Source organism: Acomys russatus, chromosome 4 (genome assembly GCF_903995435.1).
Source record: "Acomys russatus chromosome 4, mAcoRus1.1, whole genome shotgun sequence".
Lineage (NCBI taxonomy): Eukaryota > Metazoa > Chordata > Mammalia > Rodentia > Muridae > Acomys > Acomys russatus.
The window spans coordinates 77,347,407-77,365,496 of NC_067140.1; the positions used below are offsets into that span (position 1 = coordinate 77,347,407).

General features: G+C 40.7%; 1 protein-coding gene and 1 pseudogene across 1 annotated transcript in view; both read left to right on the forward strand.

The window, feature by feature from the left end:
• The window catches only part of Macrod2 (mono-ADP ribosylhydrolase 2), a 1,925,774-nt gene that overhangs the window by 1,495,266 nt on the left and 412,418 nt on the right, over positions 1-18,090 (forward strand). The gene's annotated exons all lie outside the window — the stretch shown is intronic.
• LOC127188720 (uncharacterized) lies at positions 5,955-6,080 on the forward strand (annotated as a pseudogene).

Consider the following 18,090-nt stretch of genomic DNA (forward strand, 5'->3'; position numbering starts at 1 on the left):
AAGGTGCAGTGGACAAATAGATGAGCTGTTATGACAAGAGCATTAGAGCTTGCAAAGAGAAGGGAGGAGGAAGGGCGGGGGGGGGGGGAAACTATGTGGTCTTTTCTACCAGCTCAAAGAAACTCTGCTGAAATCCAGTACTTAAGTAACTGCCCCCTTCTGTGCCTTCTGTGGTTCCTTCCACCTTCACTCATATGAAATCAGTGCTATGGTTTCTTATTCCTGGTCATCTGTGCACCCTTACCTCAGAAGCCCTGTTAACAAAAGTCTACATAAAGAAATGCGAATAGTGTGAGAGTCTTGGAGACACGTTCCAAAGGCAGCCTGCATTCCAGGACTAATATCACAAGCCTCCATTTATTTATTTTTATTTATTTATTTATTTATTTATTTATTTATTTTACCAGGCTTCAGCATCAGCACAAACAGCAGTGGAGAGAAATGAGCATAGAAGTTCTATACTCAGGTGTCTTCAGAGTGACTCTGCTTTGAGTCCAGGACACTGTGCTCATTCTAAGAGCAGATCTAATTCCCAGAGACCCTTTCTACTTTTCTGCAGAGAATTTGTACACTTCTGTGTGCCACTTCCCTGGACCACCATGGGCTCCAGGAAATTTTTTTTTGGTTTTTTTTGTTTGTTTGTTTTGTTTTTTTTGCATTCTTTAAGCCATGAGCATTTATGATCACCTCCTACTCATACACACCTGTGGGTATGAGTGCACACACAGACACTTCCTCACCACTTTGATTTTTAAATAACTGTAATGCCTCCCTTACCTACATAAATACATTCCAAGCCTGCCAGAAGATGCTAGGAACATCAGATAATATTGGATCCTGTATTTTATGTACTATAGATTTTCTTTACATACATACTTATGATAAAGCTTAATACGTTAACTAGACATAGCAACTATTTAACAATAATAACATAGTAAAACAGAACAATTATGGCAGTGCCCTATAATAAAACATGAGACTATTCTCTGCCTCTCTGTCTATCTCTCTGTCTGTGTCTGTCTGTCTGTCTGTTTCTCTCTCTCTCTCTCTCTCTCTCTCTCTCTCTCTCTCTCTCTCTCTCTCTCTCTCTCTCCCTCCATCTCTCTCTCTAGCATGATGGCTATGCTCTCCTTTCATGCCCTTACATTTGGATTGGATTTTATGCTATGTGGTGAATAAAGGGAGGGGAATTGTACAGATACTCTAATGCTGTCAAGTAAAGCTACTTCCATGGGTTGAACTCTTAACTGCAAAGCTGTTCCATTAGCCAAGATGACTTCTAAATGAGTTCAAGACAGGTGGTTCATACAGGAGAAAAGATGTTTTACACTCTGACTGGGAAAGAAATATGACAATGTGAGATATTATCACACTACTCTGAATGTCACACAGTTCCAAACTCATGAATTATTTCTAGAAATATTTTTAAATATTCCCAAGCCACAGCTGACTTATATCTGAAACCTTAGAAAGGGAGACTATGGATAAGAGAGGATTGTTGTAATTAAACCTTTAAAGCCAGGAGCAATTTTCTTGTTGGGTATTACCTGAAATAGTTTTCTGAACTACTCCCGAGATTTTTAACAGGAATAGATCAGTAATACTCCTATAATTATTCTATGGATATTTTAGTAGACTTACCCAGGGCTGTTGTTAAAAATAATGTCTCTTGCACATCAATGGAGACCACCCAAAAACAGTGTTTCTAGGATTTGGGACCATATCTGTGGGCAGTTTCACAATGTTTCATGGTCCATTCCTTCTCAAGTTGAAAGTTTTATTTATTTACTTATTTATTGTGGAGATCTTTGGCATTTTCCTTGCCAGAGTCTTACATACCCACCACTTGAAGTATTTAAGCTGGCATAGAATATAATTTTTAAAGGGATAATGGATTTATATTTGTTTGCTTTAGACAAAAGGAAAGGTGACTCTTTTCTGATTTCAGTGATTATCAAGTCCAGAATGAGACTGGAGAAAATCTAAGTGAATATTTGGAGAAAAGTCCTAAACAAACATCAATAAATGGTGTTGGAATAGTTGGATGAGTCCTATGGTTGTTTTCAAATCCCTGTTCATAGCATAGTTTTTCACCATATTCGATCATGAGACATATCACAGAGGGTGTTTGTACTGAGGAGGATACAATTGACATTTTGCTGCTTGCTGTTTGGCTGTGCAACTTACTGGCCAGGCAGTGATAAGGATGCTATTACTAAAACCATGCTTTGTTTGCCTCCAGAGTCTTCCACCTCCTCCTCCCTGACACTCTGCTGGCACAATATCTTATCCCTGCAGTGCCATACTTTCCCCTGCCTCTGCTGATGTGAATATAATAATTTCTACCCTCCTCTAGCACAAATGGAAGAGCCATGCATGGTTTTCTTTCCTCGTGTACTGGATGGTGCCAAACTTCCCAAGTTGCCACTTGTCAATCAAATGCATCTAAGATGCTGATACGTTAGAACAGGGAGTAGCATCAAACCTCATTGGTACGATGATGGCAGGAGACACTCAAGGTCCCACTACTCTCCCGACTTCAAGCTACCATTTATTTATCTGAATGCCAGAATGACTCCTCCCCAAGGCAGGAAGCATGACAATGCTCAAGAGGTTGCATGGTTCAGAAGAGCATTGCTCTAGTGATTTTCTGCAGATGACTGACTTTCCTCCGCCAGTGGTGGCCTACTTTACCTGAACCAACTTTTGAGAAGTTTCTAGAAGAATTATGTTCCAGTTTCATTCCTCTTAGCAGCAGATCTTAGGTCCAGTCCCTTCTCTTCCTGTCCTACCTCCTCATTCCTTTATTGGGGTTTCTTGGCAACACCTCCCAAATTAACAACCTCTTTCTCTCAAGGTCTGTTTTAGGAGATGCTAGATCTGTCTGTCCTCGACTCTTTAAGGAAAGTAAAAATGTGTTGGTGAACTCCTAGTTCAAAGGATAGGGAAGGCATCTTACCCAGTGGAGGATGAGAAGACATGTGGCAGCTAAGATATTTTATTATATTCATAGCAGCTGTTCTGCTGTGAACTCGTAGGTACAGGTTAAATGGCAGTTAGGACTGTTACCTGCTAATAACCCAGAGTGCCCTTCATCTGTGTGGCATGGTAATCCAGCTAATCTAGGTTACTACACTTTACCATGGATCCAAATACCAGGGTTTGTCAACCCAACTTGGAAGACTTTGACACATCAGGCTTATGGGGGGCATAGGATTTGAATTTATGGCAAACTCCTGGATGGTGTCAATGTTCACTGATCCAAAGGGCACACTTTGTCTACTCCTATGACTAGGCTTTCCATGTACCCTCCCAGGGCATAGAACCTAGCATTTAACCCTGACCCAGAATTAATTGATATGTCTTTAAAAGATGAATGTATTGATTTTCATTAGTTAATATATTTAAATGGCTCAAAAGTCAAAATATACAAAGAAATGGATGGATTCCTTCTTAGCATAGTGAAAGCATTGACCTTAACCCCAAAGTCAGCATAACGCTAAGTAGAAAACACTGACATCCATTTCATGAAAGAAATACAAGGACGCTATCTATGTCAGCTCATTAGTTCTGCAAGAATTCTCTCTATCACTGTGTGTAAAGAAGTTCCCAAAGATTACTGGAAAACAAAACTTGCTCATATAAGCAGCATGGTTATATACATGTATTAAAAATTCTGTACATGGGCTGGAGAGATGTCTCAGAGGTTAAAAGCACTAACTGCTCTTCCAGAGGTCCTGAGTTCAATTCCCAGCAACCACATGGTGGCTCACAACCATCTATAATGAGACCTGGTGCCCTCTTCTGGCATGTGTGTACCTGCAGGCAGAATACTATATATATAATAAATATATTTTGAAAAATTCTGTACATTGCAGACATAAATAATAAAGACAATAAGTATACAAAGTATACAAAGATGTAGAGCAAACTAAGGACTAAATTGTATCTTTTAAATTTTCAAATTTTATATTAAAAAATCTGCACAATGTCCTAAAGAATGTCACAATGAGGGCTGGCAATACAGCTCAGTAAATGATGACATTAATGATATCCCTGAAAGCCATAAGATAGAAAGGAAAGAACGTACTTCTACAAGTTATCTTCCCACCTCCACATTCTCTCACATACACACATACATATATGCAAAAATATAATCTAAACATTTTACAGAGATCATCACAACCAATGCCACGAATAGCTAGATTCAAATTCACAAGTGTTCTTTTTTCTTCACGTAAATGAATTCTAGTAAATAATAAATAGTGACATGAAGTTTTAAAAAAGTGTTGCTAATTTGTCTTTACAGGAGCTTTATGTTCACACAAAAACTCAACAAAGATAGAGATTTTTCTGCAAACCCATGCCTCATGCACAAACAGGCCCCTCCCCTGTTAACAACACCCGCACCCAATTGGCTTGCTGCGACCTCCTATGCACTATTCTTAGCCTGAGGGTTCAGTCTTTGTGTGGTATGGTTTGTGGGCCTGAGCAGAAGTTTCCTGGCATGTCCACATTTCACTGCCTCCCAGAGTCATACCACTGCCCTAAAGATTGTCCATGTCTTGGTGCTCCCTTCTCTGCCCATTCTCTGAAGAGTCACTGATCTTTTTCACTGGCTCTCTGATTTGGCCTCTTCCAGAACATGATCACTAGAACCGTTCTGTGTGTTGTCTGTTAAGATCGACTCCTCTCGCTCAGCAAGCATGTCTTGTCATGCTTTAATGGCTCATTTCTCTTGAAACCAACATAAAATTTCAGTATAAAGATGCTACTTCCAGATGGTAAGTCCCATGAGCTTAATAAGGAAAGGCTAACATCAACCTACTCTAAAACTATCAATTAGTAAATATTAAAACACTGATATTGAAATATCTTAGAAATCCATAATAATCAAAGTATTATAAAATGAGGTCATGAATAAAATATATCCAGGAGTAATATCTAGTACATATAAATATCAGGTATTAAAAACTTGACATTTAAACTCCTGATAATGAGATGGTATTTGAAGCCTGTGGTCATGTGTTAATAGTGTTACTTTGGATACAACTTAAATTCATCCACACCGTTATTTATAGGGAAGACACTGAGCGCAATGCAGTAAGGTAAGAATTTGCATTAATATTGGTTTATTTATTTAATCTTTCCAAAATCTCCTAATGCCTCTAATTTAAATCTATTGAAAACAGGCCCAAAGAGATTGGATATCTCCCTCCTGTAGCAAGCAACAGCTCAGCTAGAATGCAAACGCAGGCCTCTGCCATACCTGGAATACTTTTTTTTTGTTGTTTTGTTTTGTTTTGGTTTTGGTTTTTTTTTTCTTCTTTTTTTTTCTATTTTATTATTTTATTCATATTACATCTCGATTGTTAGCCCTTCCCCTGCTTCTTCCCATTCTTCCCCCCTCCCCCTTATCCCCTTCTCCCTGTGATTGAGGGAGACCTCCTCCCCCTATATATGCTCTTAGAATATCAAGTCTCTTCTTGGTAACTTGCTATCCTTCCTCTGAGTGCCGCCAGGCCTCCCCATCCAGGGGACGTGGTCAGAAAAGGGGCATCAGAGTTCGTGTGAGAGTCAGATCTCACTCTCCACTCAACGGTGAAGAATATCATGATCGTCGGCTAGGTCTTGGTAGGGGTTTGAAGTTTAATGCCTATATTCTCCTTGGCTGGTGCCTTAGTTTGAGGAGGACCCCAGGACCCAGATCTGCCTGCTATAAAGTTCTTCTTGTAGGTTTCCAGGACCCTGTGGGTCCTACTATTTCCTTATTCTTCCATGTTACTCTCACCTAAAGTCTCAATAGGATGTCCTCTCCTCTGACCCACTTTCTTGGTAAGTAAAGTTTTTCATGGTACGTATCCCTTGGACTAGTGTTTTGATATAAGTGAGTATATACCATTTGTCTCTTTTTGCTTCTGGGTGAACTCACTCATTATAATAATTTCTAGATCAATCCAAGTTTCTCTTCAGATCGTATAAATCTTTCGCCTTTTACTAAAGATTTCAGTGGAGTGGAATACTTTTTCTAAGTCAGGCTTCCAATTTTTGTTTTGGCCACACGTAATTTCTATTCATGATCTTTATTTCCTCAGTGCCCTTCACTTCTAGAGTAGCCCCCAGAAGTTTCTATTAGTACACAAACTTAATTTTAATAAATATTTTCAGACAACATTGTGTAACGTTAACTGTCTGAGGGTGACTGTGATGATGGCTGGGGAGGCTTGAGCTCTGCCTCCTGGGCATGTTAGACCTGGCCAAGGAGATAATATGGCTGGTTCTGAGCAAGTGCAAGGAAAAGGGCAGTACAAGCTTGGATCTGCCTCTTCTTGGAGGTCTTAGCTTACTTTGAGAAAACACAGCTGTGCTCTTAGCTCCTGGATGGATTGGGTTGCCAGCTGCTTTAAAGGCCTCCGGGAAAGCACTCTTGCTCATCGATCACCAAAGAACTGGAAACTGGAAGTGGAGCTTCAGTCCCTCAGCCTTCAGTGCTTTTGCTCCGTTTCCACAAAGAAGCCAGTGCAGACATGCTATTCCTTACAGTGGTGCTGGCTTAGTCACAGCCAGCCTGCCTAAAGCATAACTCCTGACTTACGAACACCCATCCGTAGAAAACAAAAGCACACCACACCTACTGAAGAAATCCATGACTTGCTAGTGATTTATAACTTTTATTTTTCCCTCTTTAGCCAAGATGCAGCCCTTGTTTCATTAGGTTTATTATGTTTTTAATTACCTTTGGGATCTATTTGGTGCCTAATTATCTGTATGACAGGAAATTAAACTAAGCTTCTCTTTGTCTGCAGGCGCTGGTAACCTCAGCCCACCCTCCCCACTCTTTTTTGCCCTGTTCCTTTTTGTTTTTCTCAGAATGACAACATGAGTCGCAAGTCTAAACCAACATAAACTTGATGGAATCCATTTACACTGGGAGCTATGAAACGTTCAGTTATCGGTGGCAGGTTTTAGACCACTAATTGTCAAGAGATTCATTGTAGTGGTTTTCCCCATCGTGGGCAAGCATAAGGTCTTTCAAGTTTGACTTCTCAGGTTAAATTCTGTCATTGTTACTTAGCTATAATGCTTTCTGTAATTTCTCCGCCTCCCAGTGTTTTAAGATGTGTTTACTTGAAAAATGGAAATAATTATAATTCCGTACAGGCTGGCTTAAAGTTAAATTTGACAACATAAGTAAGTATGTGGAGGTCTTCCATCCCAGGTCCACTGTAACTAACTGCTTAATAAATCATCACTTTTATTGTTAGGCAAGTCAATATTTGCAGATATTTAATGATGTTTGGGCTGTCAGGTATCTGGAGTCTCTCCCCATCAGATAAACAGCATAAGCTTTGGCAACCACTGAAAAGTGTAAGGACAGTACAAGGCAGGGGGACCTCTCACATACAGGTTGCCTTATACCACAGCTCTGGTCATGCTCATTTCCCAGATGCCGCGGACTGCTCAGGAGCTGTGAGTGCCAACCATGTGCTTGTAGAAGATGCTGCGTCCCTCTTCTCCCAGTGTGTTTATGTTGCTTTAACTCTGTTACTGTGTCTTGCTGGGGTGCACCCCCACCTGGAAATCTATAAACCACGAGAATGAAGTAGAGTGGGTGTGGTAGTGTATACCTTTAATCCCAGCACTCAGGAGGCAGGTAAACATTATTTACCGCTTTCTTCATCATCATCATTAGTGGACATTTTAGGAATAATATATGCTGAAATACTAAGGGATAATGAAAATGTACAACGTATACATCCAGTCTCAGGTTCATTTTTCAAAGCTTTCCCTTCATGTCAACTTTCATCAAATAAGCTTGGGCTTTTACCAGAAAGATGTGAATATTAAATTGGAGTACTTGGATCTCAGTGGTTCAGAAGGAGCCCTCATGCCTCCCAGAGCTTAATCTGCCAATCCGAGTGACAGCTCTGCAAGGAGGTAATCTGGCAGCAGCAAGAGAGACACAATCACACGTAAACCAAGCCAGGCCGTGATGATAATTGCAGTGTGGCAGTCCCTGGTATCCTAGGAGTAATTACCCTGACATTCTTTATCGCTGTGTGCTAGATGTGATATGAAGCAATTATCTAGTTGCCTTTTTGGAATATTGATGCCTGAGCTGTCTGCGCGTTACTCTGTTCTCATGCTGTGACCCCGCAGGACTTGCTCCTGACACCTTGAGTTTCTCATGTAGCCTGATAAGGAACTTGGGCTTAATCTGTCCTTTCTTAGGATGAGCCTCTCATGTTTACCTCCGTGTTACCAGGCAGAAGTACTAATAACATGGGCTGCTGCCATTTTTTTTCCGCCTGCAGAATTTGATTTGTTTATTGAATTCTCCAGTGCCACGTCCGTCCCCTACTGCAAATATTGGTACAGTGGCATTTACAGCTAATTGTAAACTCTCCTCATAGCGGAGGCGACCATTATTGTTTTTCTCCATAATTACTGACAATGGTCCCAGTGTTCGTGAAGCACTCCTCATAGTCCCACTTTAATAGGACCCAAGGAATATGGAATAAGATTTATTAAGGGCACAGGCTTCAGACTCATGCTCACTTCCCGGGAGTAATGCCTGCAAGCATGAAAATTTGTGCACCCCCCAGTAGGTGGTCTATTTTTTAGCTTGAAATTGCATTGTGTCAGTATTTTGTGTTCATCTAAATAGTGCTCTCTCTCTCTCTCTCTCTCTCTCTCTCTCTCTCTCTCTCTGTCTGTCTCAGTCTCTGTCTCTCTGTCTCTGTCTCTTTGTCTCTGTCTCTCTCTGTCTCTCTGTTTCTCTCTCTCTCTCTCTTTCTCTCTTTCTCTGTGTCTGTGTGTCTGTGTGTGTGTGTGTGTGTGTGCTATTAGACTTTTCACTGGAATATGCATCAGCATGCCTACATTTGCAATATTTTCTATCAATTTCTTTCTATTGCACATAATAGGAAGCATCTAGTATCTTTCAAAAAGGCTGGAGGAAGTTGCGTCCTGATGCTGTGTATGGCTGGCTCTCCATTGTCCCCTCACATGAAGTTTAGGATGATGCAACCTACAGCAGCAGCAGCAGCAACAGCAGCAACAACAGCAAGAAAACCATGCCACACCCATGAAATTGTGATGATTCAGGTCACACATTTATCCACACGCTCTTCCATGGTCTGTGCTTCTATCCCAGCAAAGATATCTTAGTGTCAAGACCATATGTGTTTGCATGTGGGCTGCAGGAATCCCTACTTGAGGTGAAACACCACAAGGCACATGGCTTCCTCTCCATGCATTTTTCTTCCATCATTGGGAGACCAGGGGAGTCATAAGTTTGCCCTGCTGCTGGTTTACAGGAAGGATTAAAAACCTCAAGTATGGAAAGTCTCCACACAGAATGAGCATTTCAGTATTCTTTCTCGCTCATTTGCCAGCTTCTCTGTCTGTTTGCCCATCTGTTGATGTAAAAGGCTGAGTAATTGGGTTTCTGAGTCCCTTGCTATCTTGATAAAAGGAATGAGCATCTTATCTGTTATTCATTTCCCTTGCCCTATAACCAGTTCTTAGTTCATGCTCTGCCCACGCTACACAAGAATACCTTCCTCTGTGTTTGGTACAATCATTTATTTGGATGTGTTCTTTATAAGTTTTGGGCCTTATTTTGTATATGTATGACGTGCTAAGTGGATGCATTTGTGCTTTCTTCCTTTTTGTGAGATCTTGCTGGACACACTGCTTACAAGTTCTATCCATGTTACTGGGTATCTCCAGCCTATTTCTTGCTGCTCACTGCCTTCTGGGATTCCATGGCATGGAATCTGACTCTGCCATTTATCTAGTGATGGCTGGCAGACCCGCTCCAGTCCTCACCACCACCACAGACAAATCTTGCATTTCTCCCTTGCAGTTCTGTCTTATATTCTCTCTGTGTCCACTCTCAATAGACAGTGAAACAGTTCTTAAATCTGATTGGCCAGATTATGATTTTTTTTCTGTAATATTCATCAGCATACCTTATCACCTAATTTTTGCATGTTCATTTATTGTATTATATTATTCAATACACTGACTTAGTTTATTTTTATCGATGGCTCTTAATATATTGACAATTTTATCTATATTTCCTCTTGAGTACCTGGGTTTATAGGTCTGTGCCACTCAGCCTCATCTTCTTTTTAATTTAAGAATGTATTATGAGCCTTAACAATATCTATACCCTTTTCTGTATTTAATTTAAGTATTTTATCACTTCCCAGGAATTTCCTTCCATGTCTCAAATGTTCTTTGCTGTCTTTTCTTTCTTTGGGGAGCAGGAGTATATACTTTTGTTGACTAGTAATTTTGATTTCTAAAGACCTAGTGGGAAACCAAAGACAATTTGCCAGAAACAAACAGGATGAACATGAAGTCAGTATGGGACCTATACTGTACTGAACTTCTGCCTTTCTAGAATCCAGTACCTGATGCCAACTCATGCACCCACCAGGGTGTACACATAGCACATCCCAGTAGCCCTTAGTCTCCCCGAGATTGTGTGGCTTTTAATTATTAGTGTCATTGATCTATGACTTCTCCTTTCTCATTCTCTCTAAATGATCTTGGGGAAGACATGCAAAAGTCCACTTCCATTTGTCACCTTGTCAGGATCTTTTTATTTTCTTTTTTGTTTTGGTTTTTTTAGACTGGGTTTTGCTGGCTGTCCTGGACCTTGCTCTGTGGAACAGGCTGGCCTCAAGTCCAATGGTCCACCTGCATCTACCTCCAAAGTGCAAGAACGAAAGATAGGCATCACCATGCCCAGAACTTGTCAGGATCTTAAAACAATTCGTTTCACTCTCATTTTCACTCGCCATGGTCTCCTTCTTCCCTTATGTTTAGTTGCCCTTGCAAACCATGAGCACATCTTGACAACTTAAAATGATCAGAGAGTAAAAAACAGGCATACTTCTGCTGTGTGCAGAGCCCTCCATCAGAAGGCAGATTTCTTTTTTCTGGGAAAACTGACTTATGTACGTTTATTCTTAGAGATATTATCAGAAAGAGCTTTTGAAAATTCAAAATTATTTCACTTGATTATTTATAAACAAAATATGCCCAGTCACAAAAGATAACTATTTTGTGATACTACTCAAATGAGATAGCTAGAGTCATCAAATTCACAGTAACATACAGTGGAGAGAATAGAATGAAGGAAGGTATGAAGGTTATTTTAAAGCAAGTATGTAAGTTCTGTTTTGAAGGATGCAATGTTTGGGAGACCCATTGTATAACACAGTTTTAACACTAACCCACAATTTAAGAATGGTAAAGATATGAATTTAATTTATGATTGGGTATTTGTCATGCTTAAAAATAATGGATCTTGCAGTTGGTTGGGGAAATAAATTTAAGGAATCTTTTACCCAAAACAATTTATAGTAGTGGAATCAACTTCTAGTAATTTAACAATGAATCATGAACAGGGCCCCTCCCAGGAGCGCTCCAGGAATCTCTACCACAGTAGCAACCCCCACCAGTTACCCGGTTCCTGGAGAATGGCATTTTCATTTATAAGTTTACAGGCTTAGGTTGCCAGGTTCCAGTACTTCAGAGGGCTGCACCTTAACCACATGCACCCCTCCTCCTCACTTCTCCCATGTGCTCAGTGTTCACATTTTTTCCTGGCACTGCAGAACCTCCTCCCATGCCATCTGGAGCTCAGGGACATCCTGGCTGCATGCCCGTTCTGTGCAGTACTTATCAATCATTTGGCCTGAAACCTCCTTCCTCTGAGAACTGTCCGAATGGAGTCCCACATCACTGCCTTGTCTAGTGGGCCAAAAGTCTCATCAAAGTCCATATGCAGTGCCAGGAAAAAATGTGAACACTGAGCACATGGGAGAAGTGGGGAGGAGCCACATCAGAGCCCCTCCACTCTCATCAGAACCACTGGCATGCTGATGTCTGTCTGTGGAATTAATAACTTTCAGTACATCAGTTACCTCAGAAGACACTCTGTCTTAGTTTTTACCTTGTGCCCCAACCCCCAAACCTTCAACTATCGATCAATATGATTGCAATCACTAAAGTGTGTAAATAGAAAGCAACACAGAAGGAAGTACATGAAAATGCGAGGTGGTGCTCTGTGGGCAGTGAGGTGTCTGCGGTGTACATGGTGTGTTCCATAAAGTAACTTGGCACTCTAATAGAGGCAGGCACTGTAGGTAGTGCACACTGAAAGTTGCAAGTTCCACTAGCCTAATGTTCTACCTTCAAATAAAACACACCATTCAGATTACAGAGATATTTTCTCTGAGCTATCCATATGTATTGCACTGCTCAGTCCTCCCAACAAACCAATGGATAAGCAGTATTCTAGTTCCACAATGAGAAAAAATTAAACTCAGAGATCGTTTGTAGAGGCTGGGAATCCATGATACACATACATTCAGAGCCTTCTAAGGTAAATTTCATTTTTTTTTTTTTTTTTTTTTTTTTTTTGGAGAATGATTTGTCATGATTACCTAGATATGTGTATCCTCGTGGTGACTTGGAGCACTTTACAGGGAGTGAGCTGTTGATGCCACATTTGCTCATGGATATGAGTGACCAAAGGGCTTTGTAGGGAGAGCTGATAAGAATGCCTTCTCTCTGTGGAGCCTGTGGTGGTCTGTTTTGTAGCCTCCAAGGTGGACAGTAAACAGCCAGGTAGCAGCTAGGTGATGAGTAGACCACTCCAGACATTAGCTGGTTAAAGTCAAGCACTTGGCAGCCTCCTTGAGCATTTAACTTGGAGATCCATGATCATTCCTTAGGCCCATATTGACTCATTGATTAAAATGTGCTGGACTTGGTCAATGTTTTCCATAGTAAGTCATTTATTAGGCATATTATTTGAGAAGTCTGGAATGCTCTAAGATCTAATTTAAAGTATAAGTGTCCTTGACAGCCATGACAGGAAATTACCCTCATAGCCTTTTAGGCTCTTGCAGTGATTTGCAATACACTTTCAGGAAAGGGCTTTTGAGCAACTCAGCTTATTATGTATACATTCTACCTCTAGAAGAAGTCATATATTGCATAGGTGAAATTAGGAGGCCAAGGCATTCTTGCTTATTAAAAATGTGACAAATACATAGACTTTCTATGGCCACAAAGTTCCTTGAGAATCCTAATGTTGGCCTTAGGTCTATGGGCTCATTGTAGATTTAATGTGTATCCCCTTAGTAACAGTGCAAAATTTACCACCATAATAAGATGCTAGATGTGGCTCTATGTGTGTGTGTGTGTGTGTGCGTGTGTGTGTGTGCGTGTGTGTGTGTGTGTGTGTGTGTGTGTGTGTGTGTGTGTGTGCGTGTGTGTAAAAACAATACATACTCAGCTTACTGGAGGGCCACCTGAAAAGCTTTCAAATCGAAAAAGAATGACCCCTTGCAGAACTCTTAAAACCCTTCTCCTGTTCTGAAATAGTTATGAAAGTTGTTTGTTTGTTTCGGGGGGGGGGCGGTTCTTTAGTTTTACTTTGAAAGCAAACTTTCACAGATAGCTGCTGACATGTGGCAAATCCAATGCAGCTTTCAGGCAGAAAAATGTAAGGTTTGGCTTCCAATTCAAGCCTAAGGACAGAAGCTTCAACAACATAATTCTAAGAACTCCAAAACCACTTCTTTGAATTAGGACACAGATTGCTCATATCTGAATAATTGGTTTGGTACCTTTTACTGTAGAGCAGAGGGAAGGTCATTGCAGTTAGGGTTGGATTTATTTGGGTCAAAGGATAAAAAGTGGTATATTAAGACTAGAAACCTAGAAAAGATCTAGTGTGGGATTAATTTGGATTTGGTCCAGTGGGGTCACCAGGAGTATAAATAGACTGTAGCAGAGAGAATCTAATAATAGTGCCTAGGTCAGGTGAGGGCAAAGGTGATGTCACCAAGAAGATCAAATACCAATAAAAGGGTCCCACAGGGTGCTGTATGGTGGCAGCATAAGTTTAGAAACAGTAAAGAATCTACAGGATTGCTTCATAAAAAATAAAAAGTATTAAAGACCAGTAATCCTGTAATATAAACCTCTTGTCTCTATCTCTTCCATTTTGTTCAGCCATAGACCCTCAATCAAATGTCAACAAGACAAGAGGTCAGGGACAACTAAAGAAAGGTGTGTACATCTGCCTCCCCAGCTTCCAGCCAATGTGAAGTGGACAGCATGTGACATCAACACACATTTGATGTTTGTTGTATAGTAGACCACATTCTAAATGTAATAAAACAATACTATACCTTGAAGACATTAATTTTCTTTTAGGTATTTTCTTCCTTTAAAACATTTTTATTATAATTTATTCAGATTACATCCTGATTTTATCCCCTCTCTTGTATCTTCCTATTCCTATGCTCCCCCCTCTTTTACCCTATTCCCCTCCCCTAGGCCTCTGACAGAAGGCCACAGGTCATCAGGTCTCATCCAGATAGCCTGTTTCTCCTTCCTCTGTGTGCCCATGGAGCCTCCCCACCAAGGGGAAGTGATCAAATTGGAGCACCAGAGTTCATGTCAGAGGCAGTGCCTGTGCCCCCAAAAACTATGGAGAATGAACTGTCCATTGGCTAGATCTGAACAGGAGTTTCTTTCTTTTCTTTTCTTTTTCTTTTTCTTTTCTTTTCTTTCTTTCTTTCTTCTTTTTTTCTTTGAAATCGTTGCTTAATTTTCTTTGGATATATCCAGTAGTGAAATTTTTAAAAAATATTTTATTAATTCATTCATATTACATCTCACTTGTTATCTCAACCCTTGTATCCTCTCATTCCTTCCTCCCTCCCTGTTTCCCCCTATTGCCCTCCCCTATGACTGTGACTGAGGGGTATCTCCCCACCCTGTATATGGTTATAGGGTATCAAGTCTCTTCTTGGTAGCCTGCTATCCTTCCTCTGAGTGCCACCAGGCCTCCCCTTCCAGGGGACGTGGTCAAATATGGAGCACCAGAGTTCATGTGAAAGTTGGTCCCCACTCTCCACTCAACTGTGGAGAATGTCCTGTCCATTGGCTAGATCTGGGTAGGGGTTCAAAATTTACTGCACGTATTGTCCTTGGCTGGTGCCATAGTTTGAGCAGGACCCCTGGGCCCAGATCCAGACTTCTTAAGCACCACTACTGAAGAATATAGACATAGATGAGTCTAAATTTTTTAAAGAATTGGGTGGGGGGGTGCCCTTTTCTAGAATTTTCCAGAGGATAATGGGAGACATAGCCTAAGCTGCTTCCTCTTTGCTCTCTTGTCCTATGTCTGCTCAGTGTAGAGGTACCTGAAGCCTGGCTGAGATCATCCTGTGCAACCTCCATCCTATACTGTTGATTCTGTTTCCCAGGGCTGGGAAGGCTTGAGAGCACACTACTAAGATTTGAAAACTGAGTTCCTGGGACTTCAAACCGATGCCACATTATGGAAGGTGGAGTGGGTAGAGCTCCAAATAGAGAATCAACACAGTCTGATTGTGCTTCCTCTCCCGTAGGATCAATCAGAAAGCATTTCCCATGGTGACAAGAAAGCAGGTTTGAGGTTAATATATATTTTCTACTAGGGTTTCCAGGTATGCCCTTTCATAAAATAGACACACACAAACAGACACGCACATGCACACACATGTGCACGTGCACACCAGAAGCACAAAATATTATGTGTGGGAGAGTGTCACCAAAATTTTATTCATTGCCTGTCTGTGTTACTGGGTGTCATGTGTGCACTTTAGCTGGACACCTTCCAGGACCGTGTCCTGCTTATTGGATTGCATTGAAGCCATTACACCTTTTAAAATGTCCAAAGATGAAGCCATCAATAGCTACAATGAGCGCAGTCTACAAATTAGAGCTTGACACCCGTTATCTGACACTTTAATATCGAGATTTAAAAAGCTGTTTCAATCGAAACCACACAATATGATTCGGGCTTCTGAGGCCCTTGCTTTTGCTTTCTACACGAGGCAGACAGAGTTTAAAGCTAAAAACCTGGTTTGGTGTAACTTTTCTCTTTTGAAAATTTTAGCAGTAAGATCTTGGCCAAGATGCCCTCTGTGAGTTTGCTGCCTCATCACCTGTCAGTGGAAAATATCACATGGGCAGATGTGAATCAAACAAACTAATGAAGGAATGTTGAGATTCAAAACCACAAATACTTATAAATGCCACTATTCCTAGAGAGAACATAGGAATGGGTAGGTTAAAATTTAAATATTGTTCTGTTGGTATTCAGTTCACATGAGGAAAAAACTTTATGGATTTTTTTTTTTTTTTTGGGAACCAAGCTTAGACAGATAGGGGAGACACAGTGGGACCCGAGCTGCAGGTGACCAACAGATGCCTTCCCACTGAAGCATTTGTAGATTCCTTTCCAAGTGTCAAAAGGCTTTTCTTCTGTGCCTTCCTTCCTCCTTTTGACTGTCAACTGCCAGGTGATAGGCAAAGGTGGAGAGACAGCTAAAAGATGAACTTAAAAGAACAAGAAACAGAGGATTAGGCATTGGGGTGTGGTTTAGTCAGTGTAATGCTTGCTTAGCATGCAGAAAGCCTTAGGTGTGACCTCCATCTTAGCATGTATATGGCCTTGGGTTTGGCCTCCAGCTTAATTACAAAAACCTACTTTGGTGGCGCAAACTTGTTATCCTACTACATGAAATGAAGAGACAAGCATGTCAAAAGTTCAAGGTCACCCTCACTTACATAGTACATTTGAGGCCACCCTGGGTTACACAAGACCCTATCTCAGGCGTAACACAAATAATGAAAGAACAGATGAGCAATAGTTAAACATCACAACCCAGTATGTGATCATCAAAGATACATACATCATGTCAAAAGTATTATTTCTAAAGAGCTCTTACTTTTCTATTCTCCTCAAACCAAAGGTTTGTATTCACTGGTTTCAGCACTAACTCCATAGTTGCTTCTTCAGATTTCTAGTAGTCTGTCCATTTTCCCTTAAATCCATTAGTATTAGCCGTTTGTGATACTCCAGCTAGCAATCATAAGCAAAACCCACTTGATTTTAATTTTGCATGGCTCACTCAGTCATTGTTTAATCATTTCTCCTATGATCTTCATTAAAAAGTAACTTGAAAAACCCAGAAAAAAAAAAAAAAAAAAACCTTTACTATCCCCACTTTCACAGGAACACTTTTTCCTCTAGCTTATTTAAAGACAAGAGTGACTTTTGAGAGAGCATCAGGGCACATACCTGAGCCCCAACATAGCTGTGTGCTGTCTAATATGCTGAGAGATGATCTCACAGAAAAGCCTTTGTTTCAGAGCCTGGAGGGGAAGGTAAAGGCATTTGTAAAAATCAGAAACTCAGAGGAGACAAATGGGACTTGATGAGCACTTGAGATGAATACTACAGGGTAATGCGAGCAATCAGCAGGTTTGTGGAGAATATGCTGATCTCTGCAGAAAACAAATGTAGTGGCAGAGGGGAGCTTACAGGTAAACACGGGAGCTCAGGAATATTATTGCTAGAAAAGCCTTGACATTTTGACCATCTCTTATGGTTGCAGGCAGATGGGAAATGAAGGAATCTGTTTCTGCAATTTATTAGCTTTCTTGTAATAAATTCATCCAAAGTGGTACCCCAGAATTCTCCGAGCAAAAATCTTATCTCACAGCAATCAGACAAAAAGCCCTCATTAATAAGAATATTTTACCACAGGATGAGGAAACTAACAGGAAACACACAGAAAAGAAAGAAGAAAGAAAGAAAGAAAGAAAGAAAGAAAGAAAGAAAGAAAGAAAGAAAGAAAGAAAGAAAGAAAGAAAGAAAGAAGCGTTGAATCAAGACTTACCTACTGGAAAGGAAGTCAGTTCAGCACGCAGGCTAACTGCATTGTACTGAACACGTTCATTAACATCACCCTTCTCTTGCTGGGTTTACTGTTGCCAGCACCCATCACTGACAATAACCTGCCCTCTGGCTTATCCAAGCCATGTAGAGTTCACCCTATCATGCCTCATGCCTCAGGGAGACTCTTCTGTGGACCGGTCCTGTTATGGCTCTCTCCTGATCAATCACAAACATCTCCAAACCAAAATAAATAAACAAAAGTAAATAAATGTACTGTGTTCTCACCCACCTGTAAACAGGAATGATCACACTTTCTTCTT